The sequence below is a fragment of the Pseudorca crassidens genome, chromosome 18 (genome assembly GCF_039906515.1).
Source record: "Pseudorca crassidens isolate mPseCra1 chromosome 18, mPseCra1.hap1, whole genome shotgun sequence".
Taxonomy (NCBI): Eukaryota; Metazoa; Chordata; class Mammalia; order Artiodactyla; family Delphinidae; genus Pseudorca; species Pseudorca crassidens.
The window spans coordinates 57359140-57373851 of NC_090313.1; the positions used below are offsets into that span (position 1 = coordinate 57359140).

General features: G+C 40.2%; 1 protein-coding gene across 4 annotated transcripts in view; it reads right to left on the reverse strand.

Moving 5' to 3' along the window:
• ENOX1 (ecto-NOX disulfide-thiol exchanger 1) overlaps nt 1–14712 on the reverse strand; it is a 604516-nt gene that overhangs the window by 292372 nt on the left and 297432 nt on the right. For 3 of the 4 annotated variants that reach the window (XM_067713985.1, XM_067713979.1, XM_067713981.1), the window contains exon 4: nt 6850–6993. The exons of the other annotated variant lie outside the window; for it this stretch is intronic. The gene's annotated coding sequence lies outside the window, so the exon portion shown is untranslated. The remainder of the gene's footprint in view (nt 1–6849; nt 6994–14712) is intronic. 4 annotated transcript variants of the gene reach the window in all.

Below are 14712 nucleotides of genomic sequence, written 5' to 3' on the forward strand. Positions count from 1 at the left end.
AATTACAGATAAAGAGAGAATATTAAAAGCAATAAGATAAAAGTAACTAGTTATATACAAGGGAACTCACAAAGGCTATCAGCTGACATTTCAGCAGAAATCCTTCAGGTCAGAAGAGAGTGGCACAATATTTTGAAAGTGATGAAGGGAAAAACCCACAACTAATAATACTTTACTGAGCAAGGCTATAATTCAGATTTGATGGAGAGATAAAGAGTTTTACAGACAAGCAAAAGCTAAAGGAGTCCAGGACCACTAAACCAGCCTTACAAGAGATGTTAAAGGAATTTCTCTAAGCAAAAAAGAAAAGAGTACAACTAGAAATATGAAAACTATAAAAGGAAAAGTCTCATTGGTAAAAGCAAACATACAATAAAGCTGGAGGAATCAGGCTCCCTGATTTCAAGCAATACTACAAAGATACAGTCATCAAAACGGTATGGTATTGGCAAAAAAACATACACATAGATAAATGGAACAGAACAGAGAGCCCAGGAATGAACATACACTTATATGGGCAATTAGTCAATGACAAAGGGGGCAACAACAATACACAATGGGGATAAGACAGCCTCTTCAATAAATGGTGTTGGGAAAACTGGACGCCTATATGCGAAAGAATCAAACTAGACTACCTTCTCACACCACATACAAAAATAAACTCAAAATTTATTAAAAACTTAAATGATCTGACACCATAAAACTCCTAGAAGAAAACATAAGCAGTATACTCTTGACACTGGCCTTGGCAATAACTTTCTGGAAATGTCTCTTTAGGCAAGGGAAACAAGAGCAAAAGTTAAAAAACGGGACTGCATCAAGCTAAAAAACTTCTGCACAGTGAAGGAAATTACCAACAAAACAAAAACGCTAGCTATTGAATGGGAGAAGATATTTGCAAGTGATAGATCTGGTAAGGGGTTAATATCCCAAATATATAAAACTTGTACAACTCAACATCAAAAAATGAAACAACTGATTGAAAAATAGGCAGAGAACGTGAACAGACATGTTTTTCAAAGAAGACATATAGATGGCAATGGACACATGAAAAAACGCTCAACATTACTAGTCATCAGGGAAATGCAAATTAAAACCACAATGAGATATCACCTCACACCTGTGAGAATGGTTATTATCAAAAAGACAACAAATAATAAGTGTTGGTGAGGGTGTGGAGAAAAAGGAACCCTAGTCAACTGTTGGTGAGAATGTAAATTGGTGCAGCCACTATGGAAAATAGTATGGAGGCTCCTCAGAAAATTAAAAATAGAGCTACCATACTATCCAGCAATTCCACCTCCGAGCATTATTCGGACAAAAACAGAAACAGTGATTTGAAAAGATATATGTACCCCTATGTTCAATGCAGCACTATTTACAACAGGCAAGATATGGAAGCAACCTAAGTGTCCATCAATAGATAAATGGATAAAGATGTGGTATACAACTCAGTCATAAAAAAGAATGAAATCTTGCCATTTGTGACAACGTGGATGGACCTAGAGGATATTATGCTAAGTGAAATAAGTCAGACAGAGAAAGACAAATGCTGTATGGTTTCACGTATATGTGGAATCTAAAAACCAAAACAAATGAACATAAAAGAACAGACTCATAGATACAGAATGTAACAAAGAGGTGGTTACCAGAGAGAAGGGGGATTGGGAGATGACTGCAATAGTTGAGGGAGATTAAGAGGTACAAAATTCCAGTTACAAAGAAACATGAGTCACAGGGATGAAATGTAAAGCATGGGGGATATAGATAGCTATACTGTGATATCTTTGTATGGTGACAGATGATAACCAGACATATCATAGTGATCATTCTGTAATGTACAGAAATATTGAATCACTATATTGTGTACCTGGAACTAACATAGTGATGTAGGTCAATTATACCTCAATTTGTAAAAATGTGTAAACACTGGGAAGAAATGCATAAAAATGCTAACAATGAAGGTTCTCTCAGGGGGGGTATTATGGGTGATTTTGAATTTTTCCTTTATGTTTTTATGCATTTCTATTTGTCTGCAATGAACATGTATGTTTTGCTTATAAAGTTAGAAAGAAAACAATAAATGTCATCAAAAATGAAAATCTTAAAATAAAATATGGCAGTAGGCACATCTATTATTTTCTGTAGGCTTAAACTACTTCATAATAAAATTTAATATATTTTTAAATTTTGTTGTTTAAAAGAAGAATGCTGTAGAAATTTAGGCAATTAGAAGGAGCTAGTCTAGTAAGTCCAATTTTCTTACTTTTGAGCCCAGAATACACAAGGCTGATTATTTTCTGTTTTTAGCAAGAGGAACAATGGAGAGTTAATGTAGAAGAAGAAACTGTCCTTGATATGATGAATCATTGGCACTTTTGGCAAATGGATGGTCATTTCTAGAAGGAAGTGAATTATCTGAACATAATTATATTTAATCCTCTAGTTTTAAAAGAGTGTTTCAACTCACACACTATCCACGTAGGTTACTCTTTTTCTTCCTTACGGGGTGTGAATGTGAAGCTTTAGGGGCACAGTCAATGGATGCTACATTTTCATTGCTGCTAAAAATGTGTAATTAGAGTCTGGATTTTGAAATAACAATTGGCACACGTAAAGTACTGACTAGCTGTGCAAGACCACAATTGACTTTTTATTTTTAAACTCCTCATAAAACTTCCTCTTGATTCAAAATTGCCATCAGACATTTTCTAATGTAATTAGAAAGGAAGCCACAAACATCTTAACTTTGGATCATATGTAATTTTTAGAATTAATAGCAAGATCCGGAGAATTTTGTTTGTTTGCTTTTAAATCAGAGTAGTAACTAAGTCTGAAACATTTCACTAGTGAGGCCAGACTCACTTGAGATATATTGTTAAACCTGAGGGGTGAAAATACATCACAGACACAAGTGGTATTACACAGCACACATTTTTCTGAAAACGTAGTCTCTGTGCATGAGGATTAGATATATACCCACAATAAGAGAGCATACTGGCCTATAATTTTCAACATTACATCCTTGTATTTTTTATTGTACGCTATTTTTCAACTGGTAGAGGAACATGGTCTCATAAAGCTAATATTTATTCTTCCATGTTTATAGAGCTAATAGAGCACTTCAGGAAATGAGAAACTCTGAGAAGTCACTTATAACTTGGTGTCCCGTGCGCCAAAGAAGAGAGGACAGGAAGGTCACCATGTTTGAAAAATTGGGCTCAGGAACTCAGTTATAAAGCTTTAAATAATTAAACAACACAAGATAAGGGAGGCCTTTGATGTTATTTCTATCTCCATAAACGTAGTCTATTTATAGATGATAAATCTTATCATGTAGGATTCTTCATTTTACTAGAGAGCAAAGAAAAAGAGTCCTTTAGTTCAGTTCCCATGTGCAACTCTGTAGCTGCTGTGTGTATTTCGTGCAAGCTAAGGAGGAGAGTAACTGTAACAACCAAGATACCCCTACTTATAACTGTGTTTTTGTTTTTGTTTTTGTTTTTGTTTTTTCCGGTACGCGGGCCTCTCCCGTTGCGGAGCACAGGCTCTGGACGCGCAGGCTCAGCGGCCATGGCTCACAGGCCTAGCCGCTCCGTGGCATGTGGGATCTTCCCGGACTGGGGCACGAACCCGTGTCCCCTGCATCGGCAGGCGGACTCCCAACCACTGCGCCACCAGGGGAGCCCTAACTGTGTCTTTAAATCATGAATTCTTCTCATTTTCTTATTAAGTAACCTCTGTACTAGGGAATTCAATGATTCCTTATGTTAAGTCCAAAGAAAATAGCAGTGAATGAGAATTTGTTTTTCTATGGAAAGATTGTGCCTATATTACGGTAAATGTCTCAAGAGATCACACCCCTTAACAAAGCTTTTGTGGGAGAAATTTCCAGAAGCTGTTTCTATGTCCTTTCCTTCTTTTTTTTTTTTTTTGCGGTACGCGGGCCTCTCACTGTTGTGGCCTCTCCCGTTGCGGGGCACAGGCTCCAGACGCGCAGGCTCAGCGGCCATGGCTCACGGGCCCAGCCGCTCCACGGCATGTGGGATCTTCCCCGACCGGGGCACGAACCCGTGTCCCCTGCATCGGGAGGCGGACTCTCAACCACTGCGCCACCAGGGAAGCCCTGTCCTTTCCTTTTAATGGATAGCCTTACTTGAGATATTGGAAGAATCCAGAGAAATAAAAGGCATCAAGTCATTTCCTCGTTCTCTGCAGACATGAAGAATGGAGGGCAGGAATGGGGGCAGCTGCCAGAAGATAAGTGAGGGACAAGGCAGAAATGTGGATGGAGGGTGGGTGAGGGATATCGGGGCTGATGCGAGAGAGAGTTTCAGCTGCAGTGAAGGGCCCTTTGAGCTACCCGCAAACTGATTCCTGAACTACCGAGGAAGGCTGTGACACGGAGCACAGAGCTGACGCTGGGGTGCATGATACAAAGCAAGTGAAAAACGACTCCTTTGCTACTGACCTGTTCTAGTCTTGCCTTGGACTTCAGATGCTCTACCCCCCCTTCCTTTCTCAGTGACTGAGCTGATGATACCTTTGCAACACCAGTCCCACTATTTCCTCTGGGGTCCGAGCCCTGTCTTTTCTGTAAGTCCCCAGAGCTGTCTACTCTCTCCTGTTTCCCTGCACTGAGTTCTGATGTTATCTTCTGAAAGTACTCTGTTCCTTCTCTCCATGTTCCCATATCAAACAACAGTGATCTCCCCTAAACACCAAACCAGAAATTCTGGTTCTCCAAAAGAGTATCCATATAGACACGTTGGTGTGTTTCTAGACAGCTGAAAAGCCAGTGTAGACCCAGCATTGAAGAATGATAGGGGGGAAGAGAATGGCACCCAGAGTTAAAAACTGGGGTCCAGGCCCGGCCCCACCATTTGCTCAACTCTGCCCATTTCAGCATGCTCAACTCTCACCGGCGACCCTCTGGTCTGGGCAATCCGGGTCCTCCTCTGCAGGGACAGGCAAAGGAGGTTTGAATTTGGTTATCACGTCAACTGGGGACTGGGTGGCGGGGTGCTGCTGGTCTTTAGTTCCTTGAAGGCAGGGCTACTAACCTTTCTATTGATCAAATCCATGGGCTGATCTTGCATCACAGAGAAGTATCCCCCTGCAAATGTCAATAGTGGCCCCACTGAGAAACAACAATAGATGATTTTTCATGTTCCTGCAACCTGTCTGTATTCTCAAACTTAAGTGGAATGTAGAGAACTTAAGAGACTCAGCACAAAACTGTGGGGATCAATAAATTTGTGGACTGTACAGTTTCACAGGAACGGTTCAGAAAAATGGGTTTCTCTCTCCTGAAGACAAAAAGGATGACTTGAGACTTAAGTCTGTGATGATACAGGGGGACTCTGACCATATATTCTGTCTCCATAACAGAAGAAATAAAGTGCCACGCGAGGATGTCGGGAAACACTTAGGTTTTCTAGACAGTGAGGTTTCTAAGAAAGGAGAATCTGTATTAGGATTCAAAGGGAAAGTGGATACCTAGGTATAAAGGTCTGAAAACAAATAGCTTCTCATTGGTTTCGGACAGTTCAAGTGGGATCTTATTTGCGGACTAGGGAAGAACATTTAGGTAACTTCTCAAGTCCTTTCTAGCACCTCTTTTTCCGTCAGACACTTGTTACATCTCTGCACACCGTAACATCCTACCAAGCTGACAGACTGGAGAGTTAAAGAAGGAGACACAACCTCCCATCCGTCCTCTCCCCCAATATGTATGTACCACATGCCTCACCCTTCAAAGTGAATCAATCATGGGGCCCAGCAATGAAGGGTGCAGTGGGAAAACTGGAATCTAGCCCAGCACTGCAGTGAAATCTACTTTGATTTCTCAGTAAGAGAAGTTAAAAAAAAAAAAAAAAAAACCCACAGTAGAGGGCCATTACAGGAGAAAACATTTGTCACCGTGGACAGAATAAAAGTCCAACCGAATGAAATAAAAGTCTGTGGGAAAAGACATGTCATTCTAGGGAAAGTACTCTGTTCCTTCTCCCTTGCTCTTCACTTAGTTTTTATCCACTCAGTGAGCCAAGAGCCAAGCTTTATCTGCTCTCTTGCTCATTTTTCCATCTATGAAAGATGGGTGGATTAATTTCAGCCTTTAGGTAGGTCTTTGTCAGAAAGCACTTTCAGAATAAAAGTGGTTTACTTGGTACCATCTCAGAAGCAGAACACGCACTTCCAAAATAAAATGCTTGCTTTGCTAGCAAGCTCTGTCTTTAAGTGAGCAACAATACTGTTAGTGATTTTTCGAGTTGTTAACGCACACACATTAAACAACCACCACCATCCCCCTGTTCTATCCTAATCAATCATAGGGTGAGGACCCCTTGGCAGAGCTAAATGAAAACATTCTGGCTACTGAGATTTTATAATTTGAAAAATGTCATAATGATAACACTAGTTGATATTGACAAATGCAGTTTTGATTTTCAATGTTTCAAAATATAATTTATCAGCGAGGTCTTAGCTAATTGAAAGTACTTAACAAAATCTGATATATGTAGACGCTCAATAAAAATGTACTGGATCTGTTCAGTTAGAATTTATGAACACAGAAATAAAACTTGTTTTAAGCCAATGTGGGGGATATATTTTATTTCTAATATCCTTGTAACATCCCCCAGAGTATCTAATAGTAAGTATGAGAAGGATCATATCAAATTTCTTCTCATTTAGATCCATCTCCCAATGAAATCAAAGGATTACAATCTGTGCATAACCTACTTCCACAGTTCTTATTGCAATAGGGTATGACTGTTACCCATTTAAAAGATATCCCTCAAAATTAATAATAACTTCAGTGAGACAAATGGAAAAATTAACACAAACCTTAAGCCCTCCAGCAGATCAGAAGACAAATGTGTTCTTTGGGAACTTGACTGAAACAAGGTATTCACACAACTCTTTTAAATGGAAGCTGTTCACAAAGGAAGTCCCATGGAAGACACTGTAGCTCTGACATGCCAGATGCTTCTGGAAGGAGAAAAAAAGCACACCATTAGGATGTGTCCAAAGCACCATGACTGCCAGTAGCAGCCACTGTGGTCAGAAAGTGCCGTAGTAGCACCTACCGCTATTATTAAGATAACAGTATGAATTGCTATTGCTTTTGTACCCCCAGATCTTCTTACTCATAAATGACAGGGTGGATGGTAATCTTTCAGCATTGTGTTTAGAAACTTCTAAAGGCCAGCAGTATTTTATAACCAAGAGAACTCTGCTTTTCCCCTTATTTAACCAGACAAGGGTTGAAGGACGGTGCTCAGGGTAAGAGCATGAAGGCGGGAACACTACTTTTCACTGAGAACCCACCAGCTGTGAGGCACTGGGCACAGACTCTTTACTCTGAACGATGGCCCTGCAATTAGAGGGCACTGGCCCCATTTTCCAGATAAGAAAGCTAAGGCACAGATTCCTGAAGTCAGGTTTACAGCCCAGGCATCAAAGCCTAAAAGGCCTCAGGGCTGACTCTCCCCCTCATTTCACTCTGTGGCCTGTGTGATTTAGAAAAATATTTCACTTGGTGCAGCCACTATGGAGAACAGTAAGAAGCTTCCTTCAAAAGCTACAAATAAAGTTACCATATGATCCAGCAATCCCACTCCTGGGCATGTATCCAGAAAATAAGGAAACTCTAATTCAAAAAGATACATGCACCCCCAATGTTCATAGAAGCACTATTTACAATAGCCAGGATATGGAAGCAACCTAAGTGTCCCTGGACAGATAAATGGATAAAAAGATGTGGCACATACATACTATGGAATATTACTCAGCCATATAAAAGAATGAAATAATGCCATTTGCAGCAACATGGATGGACCTAGAAATTATCATACAAAGTGAAGTCAGTCGACAGAGAAAGACAAATATCATATGATATCATTTATATGTGGAATCTAAAACAAATGATACAAAAGAACTTATTTACAAAACAGAAATAGACTCACAGACATAGAAAACAAACCTATGGCTACCAAAGGGGGGGGAGGGATAAATTAGGAGTATGGGATCAACAGATACACACTACTATACATAAAATAGATAAACAACAAGGACCTACACTATAGCACAGGGAACTATATTCAATATCTTGTAAAACTATAATGGAAAATAATCTGAAGTAGTATATATACAACTAAATCACTTTGCTCAACACCAGAAACTAACACATCATTGTAAATCAACTACACTTCAATAAAAAAAGAAAAATATTCCATAACCAGAAACATTATTGACAAGAGAACAGGTAATGCTACAATATACTAAAGTAACTCACATACTACTAAATTGATCAAGAAAATTCCTCTCCTCATTTGCTTTAGTTTTATATCAGACATCGTTTTATTGAGTCAGGCCCCACAGAAATACAGATAGCCAACTTTAAGCAGTGCACTTCCTCTCCCACCTTCCTCCTTATGCAAAGAGAGCTCTTTGGAAACCCAGTGGTGCCCATGGGTTGCAGGGCAGGTTTGTGTGCTGTGTGACATCGAGGAGATAGCAATGCAAACGGCCCATCTTCCTCTGATGCCTCCATGCGACCCACAGTGCCTTCATCGTCCCAGTGAAAGAGAACATCACCTTTCCCTAAGGGGAATGGCATCCCTGACGCAACCAGGAATAGAGCCTGCATCTTCTGTGGCTGTCTCTGAGTGATAGGACTGCATCTCCTCGTAGCTATATCCATCTTAACAGCTAAAGGGTGGCTGACAAGTCTCGGCAGGGCTCCATCTAGGTTTCCGTTCTTATTTTTAGTCAAAAATCTACATGTTTTGGGTTGTTCCATTGCCAACAGCTTACTCTCCACCAGCTGTCCCAGCACCCACTCTTACAGCATGTTTCAGGGTCACTGCCCACCAGTCAATCACTTCAAAATTCCCCTCAACGTGCCAGCTTTTAATGCCATAGCCTTCTGCATGAGCCTTGGAACTTCTAGGTCATAACCACACTATACTTGGGAAGCTCCTCGGAAAGGCTAGAGAAGGATAAAGCAGGAAGGTCACATGGAACTTTTAAAACATTTTATTTTAATTTAGGCAACAAAAGCTTAAGGCATGAATAAAGAAACAAGGAAGAACAATGGATAGAGTTTTCAGAGCTCTGCAGAACTGGAGCCTAGGATTATTACGTGGGGAAAGAAAAAAAAGAGAACAGAGCCAAACAGAGCCAGTTTATCTTTGCATAAAAGAAGGAAGAAGAGCTTGACAAAGAACAGGGAATGAAAATATCTGGACCATGGACTCTAACCTAAATGACGGGAATACAAAATGAATAGAAACTCTTCTTAAAATCTCACATACTAGCTTTCTGATTTCCTCACATCCCTTAAAAACAAAGTTTCGGGTGGTATGCCTAAACGTGTACCCTGTTTCCCATAAAACCTCGACGGTAATTTCCAAACATTCACTCAACCACTATTTACTGTACACTTCTTTTTTGCATACTTCTTTTAGTTTTAAAATTTTTATTGAAATATAGTCGATTTATAATGTGTTAGTTCAGATATATAGCAACATGATTCAATTATACATATATAAATATATATATTCTTCTTTATATTCTCTTCCATTATAGGTTATTACAAGATATTGAGTGTAGTGCCCTGTGCTATACAGTGGGTCCTTGTTAGTTATCTATTTTATATATAGTAGTGTATGTTTTTTTTTGTTTGTTTTTTTTCTTTCCGTCATGTGGGCCTCTCACTGCTGTGGCCTCTCCCGTTGCGGAGCACAGGCTCCGGACACGCAGGCTCAGCGGCCATGGCTCACGGGCCCAGCCGCTCCGCGGCATGTGGGATCTTCCCGAACCGGGGCACGAACCCGTGTCCCCTGCATCGGCAGGCGGACTCTCAACCACTGCGCCACCAGGGAAGCCCAGTAGTGTATGTATTTTAATCCTAAACTCCTAATTTATCCCTCTCCCCCTTTCCTCTCTGGTAACCATAAATTTGTTTTCTGTGTCTGTGAGTCTATTTCTGTTTTAAAAATAAGTTCATTTGTATCCTTTTTTTAGATTCCACATATAAGTGATATCATATGATATTTGTCTTTCTCTAAGCCAGACAGAGAAAGACAAATATCATAGTTCATACTTCTGAGTCAGTCAGTATGTCAGAAAATTCCAGGCACACTGATAAAAGCAAGATAGCCTTTCCCTCAAGCATGTTACTGCTTTGGAAGCGGATGCAACGTGGACATCAAAAATTATGAGAAGGTGGTACTAATACGTGTTTGAAAGAATGGGGTCTGGACCAGACTGCCTAGGGCTGTTCTTGCTTCATCACTAACTAGCTGTATGATCTTGGGCAAGGTATTTAAACTCTTTAACCTTGGCTTCCTCATCCGCAAAATGCAGAAATGATATACTTCCCACGTAGGCTGCTGTGAGCATTAAGTAAGATAACCTATACAACCGCTTGGCACAATAAGGGGTGCATGGTAAGAACTCATCAACTGTTAGGAAGGAGTGGTAGTGCTGTTATATAACACAGCGTGCTGATGTCAGTGAGGGAGAAAGTGCTCTGAAACTTTGAAAGGGCTGGCGATCCTCTTTCTCAGGAAGGAGGGCAATCTAGAAGGCTTCAGTAAGGAAGGTAGCATTCAAGATCAACCATAACTAAACACACACAAATAATTAGGCTTTCACAGAAATCCTCTAATGATAATTGAAAAGCTAGAAAATGAGCTACTTCAGAAAAAAAATAGGTCCATGAAATTAGACATTATTTTCCAGGATTTGGTGTGAAAGTAGATATCTACCATAATGACATAGCCAGGGAACGATACAAAGAAGAAAATCTATGTACTGCTACCAAGAAAGATACAATATCCCACTGGGTCCTGTTCTATTCAACTGTAATCCAAAATGACACCAGGGCTTTTTAATGGAATTGGCAAGCTCTGGGCACACCATTTTTAAACTTCGCCTCAAATTTAAGTCACAGGGCTTGTGACTCAAATCTCCAATGTGACCTTTACAGGGTATTGTTCAAGGAAACATGCCTGTCACTGCTCAGAGAAACTATGCACCCTTTTATCCCAGAAAGTATGATGAAAAGATGCACTATATTGTTATAAGCACAGAGCCACAAAAGGATTCCGGCTTTGATTCTCCAGAAGCAATGAAAACAAAGACTCTATTTGATTTTGTATCATTCATGTAGAAATGCTGTCTTATCACATTAATGAACATTCCTACTTCCCCCATATTCTGGACTTTATTTGATTCAAAAGAAGCTTGGCAGGAATCTCATCATTTATGGATTTAAAATATAATGCCTCTGACTAAATCCCCCTTTCAAGGGCTTACTGAGCCACGCTACTTGTCTTTGTCAGACCCATAGGATATTGTACTGAACAGTAGAGCTAAAAGCACACAGTGACTTGAATTCTCTCACCCCTTCTCTGCTTCCCAGCCCTGGGAGGTCCTGCTTAAAGAGAGGGACCTTGCAAAAGACGTGGTGTCATCATTCCTTTCTCACCCTTCTTTATCCCTTCCACTGAATTAGGAAATCCTATCAACTCCTCTTCCCATTCATCCATCTCATGACATCACATTTCATGTGCTACCATATGCTTTTTGCTGGTGTTCCTTCTTGTAGCTCATCCTACAAACAGTCAAAAGATTTGGCATCTTGTTTGACTGGTCGATGGTGGTGAGAAATAAATATCAGAATAAAAAAAATGAAAGAATGAATGCATAAATGAAATATTTTTTAAAATGTAACTCTAATTATATTCATCCACAACTCAAGAACTTACCGCGGCTCCCTATTTTCTTAAGGATCAGCTCTACATCCTCATTAGGAATACCTGTTCCCACCACCCTCTCTAACCTTAGAACAGACTATTTGTGACCCAAACCCTTGGGTCAATTAGAAATAGTTTGCTCATTATATTATAGTGAATCTCAACTAAGGATGCATCGTTAATTACCCAGGTCAACTAAATTGGAATCACCAGAGGAAAATCCTCACTATGCATTTTTAAAATGCTCCACAGGTGATTCAGATGCACATCACTTGTTAGGAACTGCTGCTGTGTCTCCTCCTCCTCTAGATGTATGAACCCACCTAGCATAGCACATGGAAGCCTCACCTTTTCTTTTAATACATTTATTTATTTATTTATTTTTGGCTGCATTGGGTCTCTGTTGTCGCGCACGGGCTTCTCACTGTGGTGGCTTCTCTTGTTGCGGAGCACCGGCTCTAGGCGCACGGGCTTCAGCAGTCGTGGCTCGCGGGCTCTAGAGCGCAGGCTCAGTAGTTGTGGCGTGCGGGCTTAGTTGCTCTGGGGCATGTGGGGGAAGCCTCACCTTTTCAGTGAATCTTCCTAGGCCATAACAATATTCCATCCCTTCTCTAGTTTCTCGTCATAGAGTTAAAACATTTCAAACTAGAAAGGATCTTCCATTGATTCTCTTGACTGACTCTGTACTAGTATTCACACCCTTGTGTAATCCCCTCTCCTTCCCCACCTTGAGTGTGGGCTACACCTAGTGTCTTCTGATGAACACAGTATGGCAGAAGGGATGGGAAGTGACCTCTCTCTTGCCCTGACTCTAATGATGCCAGCTGCCATGTTGTGAAGTGCTCTATGGAGAGGACCATTTGGCAAGGGACCGAGGCCCTCAGTCCACCCACCTGTCGAGAACTGAACCCTGCCAACAGCCACTGAGGGAACGTGGAAATGGATGCTGCCCCAGTTGAGAGGGGTGAACTTCAGATCCTGCCCCATTTGTAATAACTGTGCGTCTGGCCAACACCTTGATTGAAGCCTTGTGAGAGACCATGAGCTGGAAGGACCCCTCTAAGCCATGGCCAGATTCCTGACTGTGATGGTTAGGGTTATGTGTCAATTTGGCTAGGCCACAGTACCCAGACATTTGGTCAGACACCAGTCAGATGTTGCTATGAAAGTATTTTTTAGATGAAATTAAAATTTAGATCAGTAGACACTGAGTAAAGCACATTATCCTGTGTAATACTGGTGGGTCTCATCCAGTCAGATGAGGGCCTTAAAAGAAACTAAGCTGAGATCTCCCAAGAAAGAGGCACTATGCCTGCAGACTGCCTTTGAACTTGAGCTGAAACATGAACTCTTTCTTGGATCTCCAGCCTGCCCTGCAGAGTTTGGACTTGCCAGCCCCCATAATCACGTGAGCTAATTCTTTGCAATAAAGTTCTCTATAAAATAGATGGGTAAAGATATATACCTGCATATATCTATATTTGTGTATATATATATATTTGCGTGTATAGATATATACACTACACATACACACACACACACACACACACACACACACACACACACACACACACCCTGTTCTGTTTCTCTGGGGAATCTGCTAAGTTTCAGGGTAATTTGTTAAGCAGCAATACATAGCTAATATGAGACTCCTCCCCCTCCACAGCACTATTACTTCTTAAATTCCTCTCTAATTAGGGCCTTCAAGCTCTGTCAAGGTAGGCACCATGTTCACCATGCTTGCAACCAAACCTACAGCTCCCAGTATTGTGCCTGGTATATGGCAGGTGCCCAATACATATTTGTAAAATAAACTAGTCAGTGATAAAGCTTTAGCAGCAGTGTCTTCCTATAACCAATAAATAAATAAAAAACCAAATACTAAAAAACAAAAAACAACGGAACAATTCCCCAACTAAGATTCTTACTGTCTACAAGTACAGGTACCTTCACAAGAGGTACAAATCAGTGTGAAATTTTTAAGGTGACACATATATCCCTTTACTAATCAGCAAAAAAGTAAAGATGAGGAGAACTGAGACACATTTGGAGACTGGCGTGGAGATTTTATGGAGCTGGAGAATAAGACTAGAGTGTGAATTCCAGAAAAACACATGTGAAGTTTTGGTGACTGGCTTAGAGCTATTGGAAGTGTTTTTGTTTCAGGTGGATGTTGACTAGGAGTGTGTTTTTGAAGATAAATGTGGCATCAGTGTTCAGAATAAGAAAAAAAAAGGAGAGGACTACTGCTAACAGAGTGAATTAGAGAGATAGGCGTGAAAATATAAAGGAAGGCCCAGATGGAAGAAAAAGCAGAGAATACAGGAAATTCCGTGAATTAGATGGAATTCATGATAAAAGAGAAGAAACAGTCAAAGATTATAAGAAAATTTTAAGCCTGGGTTTGGCAAAAATTGTAAGAACACTGACAGAATGTGGAAATTCAAGGCGGGGAAAACTGCTGTGTGTCTCCATGCCCAGGAGAGTAGAAAGCAATAATCAAAGCGGCTTTAAGATTTAGAAAAGTCACATTCCTTCCTATGATTATGAATATTGAAAACTCAAGATCTGATAAATCCTCAAAGATCAGTACGGAATATCAAAGACTACGTCCTCAATTTTTTCAACTGGGATGTAATTTACATACAGTACAACACACAGATTTTAAGTGTACATTTCAGTGAGCTCTGTCAAATGTAACCAACACAATAGTTAAGATAAAGAGCATTTTCATCACTCCAGAAAGCTCCTTTCCAGTCAAGCCCTTCCAAATGAGGAGTTCTGGTTTCTATCACCATTGATATCTTTGCCTATACTTGAACTTCATATATATAGAATCATACATTCTAAGTTATTTTTTGTCTGGCTTCCTTTGCACAACACAGTGATTATGTATTATTAATTTTGTATCCTGCAACTATCATTCTTTTTATATATCACTGCA